The sequence below is a fragment of the Primulina huaijiensis genome, chromosome 10, assembly GCF_012295235.1.
Source record: "Primulina huaijiensis isolate GDHJ02 chromosome 10, ASM1229523v2, whole genome shotgun sequence".
NCBI classification, from domain to species: domain Eukaryota; kingdom Viridiplantae; phylum Streptophyta; class Magnoliopsida; order Lamiales; family Gesneriaceae; genus Primulina; species Primulina huaijiensis.
Window position 1 is genome coordinate 15,001,675 of NC_133315.1, and position 7,134 is coordinate 15,008,808.

Consider the following 7,134-nt stretch of genomic DNA (forward strand, 5'->3'; position numbering starts at 1 on the left):
AATTATGTTACATTTCAAAAAATTTGTATCGTGAAATCACAATTATGTTGTAAAATATAATTTACAGGTGTCACGATCTGAAAATTATGTCATATGTTATAATTTAAATATGAATTAATCTCAAAATGATATTACATTTCAAAAAATTTGAATCGTGAAATCACAATTATGTTGTAAGATATGATTTACAGGTGTCACGATCTCAAAATTATGTTATATGTTATAATTTAAATTTGAATCAATCTCAAAATGATGTTACATTTCAAAAAATTTGAATCGTGAAATCACAATTATGTTGTAAGATATGATTTACAGGTGTCACGATCTCAAAATTATGTTATATGTTATAATTTAAATTTGAATCAATCTCAAAATGATGTTATATTTCAAAAAATATGAATCGTGAAATAATTTACATAATAAACAGGCTAATGGTCGACCATCAGGCTAATGGTCGACCATAAATGTAATGGTCGACCATCGGGCTTATGGTCGGCCAATGGGCTTATGGTCGACCAAAAATAAAAGATTGGTCGACCATCAATCCAATGGTCGACCATTGGTCTAATGGTCGACCAAAAATAAAACTTTGGTCGACCATCAGGCTAATGGTCGACCATCCAGCAGCATATGATTCTATCTTTTGCTGAATTAGCCGATGAAAGGAATTCTGTTTTGTTTTCTTCTACCAACTCTCTTCTCTACGAAAGGAGGCAACACCAATGGAAAATTAATGTTGCGTGGCCATTCATTTTCTTCCGGAACAGGGTAAACAATCTCTGAGTAAGCCATGCACCATGACATCGTAGAATAGTACTCTTAACACAGATCATATATATCAATCTTCGCTAACCAACTGGCTGCAATGACATGAGCACATGGAATTCTATCAATATCAAATACTCGACATGTGCATTTTTTGATTCCAGTTCCACTATGGCCGAATGTCCACGGCCCCTAACATCAAACTCCAGACGACCTAAATAAAAAACTTGCATTCCTGGGCATCAGTGAATCGGCTACGAAGAATCCCCTCGATGGAAGGGGTCAGATTAGTGTTACTTGCAATTGATGCGTGGCGATATCTGGCAAACCAACATGAGGCCAGTTTCTGCAAAGAATCTAAAAGTGCAATGATTGGCAGCTTCCTTTCTTCAAGTAACCTAGCATTGATCGACTCAACCCCGTTTGTCGTCATAATATTATAACGGGTCTTTGGACAATATGCTCGAGTCCATCTATCAAGTGAATCTCTCTCGTCCAAAAATTGCGCTGTCTCAGGATATGTATTCCTAAATTCATTGCATGCATTATCAAACTCTGAAGGCCTATAAATTTTTGCAATGTGCAAAAATATTTCGGTTGCACCCTTCTTTTTGCATCTCGTTTTCAGGTTTTGGGATAAATGCCACGTACAATGACCATGATGCACATTTCTATATACAGTAGAAACCGCATTTATGATTCCTTGATGCCTGTCTGAAATTATCACCAATTCATACTCGTCTGGTACTACTTCTAACAACTTCGTCAAAAACCAACTCCACGAAGAAGTACACTCGACATCTACGATTCCCCACGCCAAAGGATATTGGTGATAATTTCCATCTTGTGCCGATGCCACAAGTAAAACACCATTATACTTGCCCTTCAACCACGTACCATCAATTGATACAACTTTCCACATACTTCGATATCCTCTGACGCATGCACCAAAGGCAAGAAACATATACTTGAATCGATTTTTCTCGTCGACAACAATGTCTGTTATGCTTCCTCGATTCATCTGCTCAACCATGTGCAAATAACAAGTCAATAAAGCAAAACTCTTCGTAGGATCACCTTTCAACATATTGTCTGCTAGTTCTTTCCATTTCCAAGCCTTGTACTATGATATATCAACATTCATACTATTGCACATCATCGTCATCACTGCTTTTGGTACAATTGGCACTGGATGACATTGGAAATTATCCACCAACATATCACGAACAACAGCAGAATGTGATTTAGCTTCCGTAAAATGATCTCTCATCTCCAAGAGCATTCTCCACCATTCCGTCTCGACTGTATTTGAAACATTGATGTCATGTAGAAGGAACAACCCCATTTTCATGAAGCCATGGTCGACCGAGCAGCATGTTTTAGGGTGATTTGGCATCTATGACATGAAATAATGCACTTAAGGTTATGTTGTCCATTAGTAATTCTAATCTAATGGCCCAAGAGCCTTTTGCCCTCCTTGATTAAATCCCTGGATCATAAGACGACTGTTTTCAAGTTCTTCCATGGCAATGTTCAATTATTTCACTGTGCACAAAGGCATAATGTTGACTGCTAAACCTCCATCAACAATATCGTATTCACTTTTTTCTCATGACTATAGCTTGTGAAGAATAGTGGCTGATTGTGAAATCCAGAACTGAATGATAGATCTTCGTTAGTATTTATGCCGAGGTTTCCATACAATCTTTCTCAGTTTCAAGCTGTCAAACTTCGTCGAAGGGACTTCTTTGTAAATTTGTCATGTAGCATGACACATCATTATGTTTATGCACTTCATCATCATTCCATTGGATTTCGACTTGATTCATAGTTGAATTATCTTCTTCAAGTGTGCTTTTCCCTTGGCGAGCCAACTACATTACTTTATCCTTGAATAAAAATCAATCATTTTGGGTCATCCACTCGTACAGCTTCTTTGGGTCGCTTCAGTTCTAGTAATTCAATCAAGTTTTCTTTGACCAATTCATCAAATATTCCAAAAACATCGGAGTCAAGAAAAGGGTACTGCTTCGCTTGCATGTCCTTTAAGGTCAGATTTCGGCGCTCTCCTTCTTTAGAGATTTTTTTCTTTTTGTTGCTCTTATCGCTTGTGTTTCCTTTGACTTCTACGGGCTTTGCATTAACTGACATAGGTTCTTTGGTTGAGGTTTTGGTGAAAGACTCGTCCCATGTCTTGTAACTTTTTCTTTCTTTTGTTATATGATGTTCTTGAGTTGGAGGTCTTTCCGCTCCACTTGCAGTCATGCTCAGATCCATATTATGAGCTCATGTAGCTAATTCTTCAAATGTCTTTGGCTGGATTCTTTGGAGGATATATCGAAGCACCTAGTGTATGCCTTGGATGCACATCTCAATGGTAGAAGATTCCGACAATCGGTCTTTGCATTTAAGGCTCAAGTTTTTTCAACAGTTAATACAATCAATGATAGACTATTCTTTACATTGTCGCAAGTTTGTTATCTCAACCATACTGACTACTCATCGGGTGCTATAAAAACGATTAAAAAATTCTTGTTCTAATTGGTTCCAACAATCAATCGAGTATGACTCTAGATCAATGTATCAATCAAATGTGTTTCCTTTAGCGAACGAACAAATTGCTAGACCAGGTGGTCTCCATACGCGACAACATTATTACATGTCTCAATAACGTAAGCCACATGTTGCTTCGGTTTCCCTTTACCATCAAATTGTTGAAATTTTGGAGGTTGATAGCCCATCTACATTATTAAATTATCAATTCTTTGCGAATATGGCTTGACATAGGCAAGAGAACACTTTGAGCATCCGTCAAATTTATCTTTGATAGTCCCCATAGTGAACTCTTTTAGCTGGTCGATGGGATTGTTCCATCGGATGAGACATTAAATTTATTTGTTGTAACCTTTTATATTTCTACCGATGATGATTCTGTGTCATAATTAGTTTCATGATGTTTTCCTTTCGTGTGACTTGCATCAGCATGATCTATCTTGTCCATCAACAGTGTAATTTAAGACTCTTGTTCTTTAACATGTTTCACTAATCTTTCAATGGCTTTCGTCAGATTCGCTACTTGATATTTTAAAGTTGTGGCACCATCACGGGTGCTATATTTAATGTGCACGAGTAGCTTGATGGTGGTCAAGGAATGGATGATGAATATTCACTTTCATTTTTTTGGGTGGTCTCATGGAAGTGAGCTACTCCGGAGGATACTTGCATCTTTTTGGACATACTCCTTGTGACGACTCCAAAACTTCCCATTGACTTTGTAAAAAAAACCTTCATCTTTGAGATCTTGTCACCAATCGACATGTGATGAAAAATATTGATGGATCGGTTCTAGCACCTGCGAAGGTGCTTCAAACACAATATTCTCCATGAGCTTCAATAGCTCGTGTTCTAAGAATGTAAACACCGATGAATTAAATCGAGTTTGGTTTAAAATCAAGCGGAAGACACTCAAAATAATCATTCGTTAAAAAAAGTTGACTAATTTGAAAGCCTTTTTAACTTGTGTAAATTGAATAACTGAAATAAGGGGAATCAGTTCTTGCATATATCAGTCCAGTTATGGTGAGACTGATAACAGCTCGAACTGATTAAATCAGTTTGAAAACAATAGTTAAACAATCAAGTACACAAGATATGTTCATGGATGTTCGGAGACTGTTGGAACTTTTCAAGTTCGCAATCTTGATTTTGATGTTAACAAAACTTGTTAATTTGTGTTACTAATAAGCTACCTTAGTGTGCAGAAGTTAGGATCAGTCATGAGCTGTTTACATCGCAAATTGAAGACCTAACTGATCGCACAAACTGAATCAGTCTAACTATTACGTCAATTGAGCAGTCTAGCTGATTGTCCAGTTGATAAGTGGTTCAGCAAGAGAACCTCAGAAGCCTGGCCAGCCGAAGGAGTGTTCAACTGGTGAAGAAACCCAGCTGATCAGTTCAACTGAACAAGAGTGAAATCAGTTCAACTGACGAGTCAACTGATTTCATCAGCCCAACTAAAGATCAGTTCAACTGACCAGTCCGAAGCATCAGTTATAATCTTTTAGTTGTAGATGAAGACAAACTCTTTCAGTGGATTCCAGCTGTGCATGAAGGTACAAAGCCATTATACAGTCAAAAGACAATAATGGACGTTGCATCAGAGCATTAAAGACAAAACGTTTCAGAAGGGCAGTCGAACAGTCGTGACACAAAGTCCAAGAAACGAATTCAAGATGCAACAGATATAATAAATGAGTCTCACTGTACGATTAGTTTTTTCCGCCTATATAAAGAGAAGATCAGTGAAGACTCAACAACAACAACAAGATACTGAGAGAAAAAGCTTAAACGCAAATAAGAGAGAAAAGAAAGGGCACGCACATTGCAAATCAGCTTTCAGAAGCAATCAGCCCAGATGGACACTTCAACGTGTTATTAGTTTAGTATAAAAGTTTTTATCCCTCAGTGTGTGAGAACATCCTTGTTCAGTTCTCACACACAAACACTCTCAACCACTCAAATATTGTCTTGCACAAAGACGTTAAACTTGTGTATGTAGTCTTTGACACACAGACGTTAAAGAAGTGTTGGCTGGACGGTGATGCCTTCAGTCGTAGCTAGGAGTTCAGTTTAGGAAGTAGTGTAAGTCCTAGTTGCGTGGGTTTGTACAAAGTGTTGTATAAATCAAAGTCTTCTAGTGGATCCTACCCGTGGAGGTAGAAGAGGTGACGTAGGAGCAGTTGAAGTCTCCGAACATCCATAAACATATCTTGTGTATTTAACTGACTAACTTTTGTTTTCAAATTGTTTTGATCAGTTAGAGTATCCGTCAGTTCAGTTGTCACCATAACTGAACTGATGAATGCAAAAACTAATCTACCTTTTTTCAGTTATTCAGTTTACATAAGTTAAAATGTTTTCTAGTAACAGTATTCTTCGCGAATGATTACTTCGAGTTTCTTTCGCTTGGTTTTAAACCAAACTAAATTTATTTCATCGGTGTTAACATTCTTAGAACACGAGCTATTGCAGCTCATTGGAGAATATAGTGTTCGAAATGCCTTCGAAGGCACTAGAACACTCGATACTTCAGAGACTTCAACTACTCATATGTTACCCTTTCTACCACCTCGAGTAAGATCCACTAGAAGACTTTGATTTATACAACATTTTTATAAAAACCCACTCAACTTAGGACTTATCCTACTGCCTAACTGAACTCCTAGTCTAGACTGAAGGCAGCACCTTCCAGCCAACACTTGTTTAACATCTATGTATTAAAGACTACATACATAAGTTTAACGTCTATGTGCAAGACTCACTCAACTTATCAGTACACTCATTCTCTGAATATATGTGAGTGATGGTGTGTGTGCATACCTGAGAACTGATACGAAATTGTTCTCACACACTGAGGGAAAAGTGTTTCTAATCTAAGCTGATAACACTTTGAAGTGTTCTCTCAAATCTGGGCTTATTGCTTCTTGAAAACAGATGTGAGTTGAGCGTGCCCTTCTTCTTTACACACTTTTGTATATATTTTTCCACACTTTTGTTGATGGTCTTGGTCTTGTACTTATAGAAGCTTTGAGACCGTTCATCAAGACTCATCAAATTTGTCCGTTGCAATTTGAATCTGTTCCTCGATATATGTGTCTTGTCCTTTCTGACAGTCGATCTGGAACGTCTTGACTTTAAGCTCTGCTGCAACGTCTATTATTGTCCTTTAACTGGACAATTGCTTTACTTAAATGCGCACAAATGGTTTCCATTAAAATAAACTTTTCGTGTTCTTAAAACTGGTCAATTTATAACTGATGTCCTGAACTGGTCAGTTGAACTGGTCTTGAACTGGTTTGGTGAAATCAGTTGGCTCGTCAGCTGAACTGATTTCACTGCTTCAGTTGAACTGGTCAGCTGTGCTCTTCGTCAATTGAGCTTTTCATCAGCTGACCGGGCTTCTGAAGGTCTTCTGCTGAACTACCTGTCAGCTGGTCAATCAGTTGAACTGGTTCAATTTTGCTCAATCAGTTGGCGATATCAGTTTAGGTCTTGATACCTTCAGTTTTGTTTTGGTAGATTTCTGCGCACTAAGATAAAATCTTTAGAAATAAAAAAAAAGTTTTGTTAACATCAAACTCAAGATTGCGAACATGAATGTTCCAACAATCTCTCTCTTTTTGAAGATCACAAAACTTAAGCAATTAAAACGATTTTAAAATTTTTTAAACTTGACTATCCTCCTTTGTGAGAATAAAAAACTTTAAACATTTAAGCGAAAAATAAAGAAAGAAAATTTCAGGTCAAGGGATAATTAATAGAAACTCCCCCTCAGAACTGAATTAAAAACAAGTTTAAAACATTTTT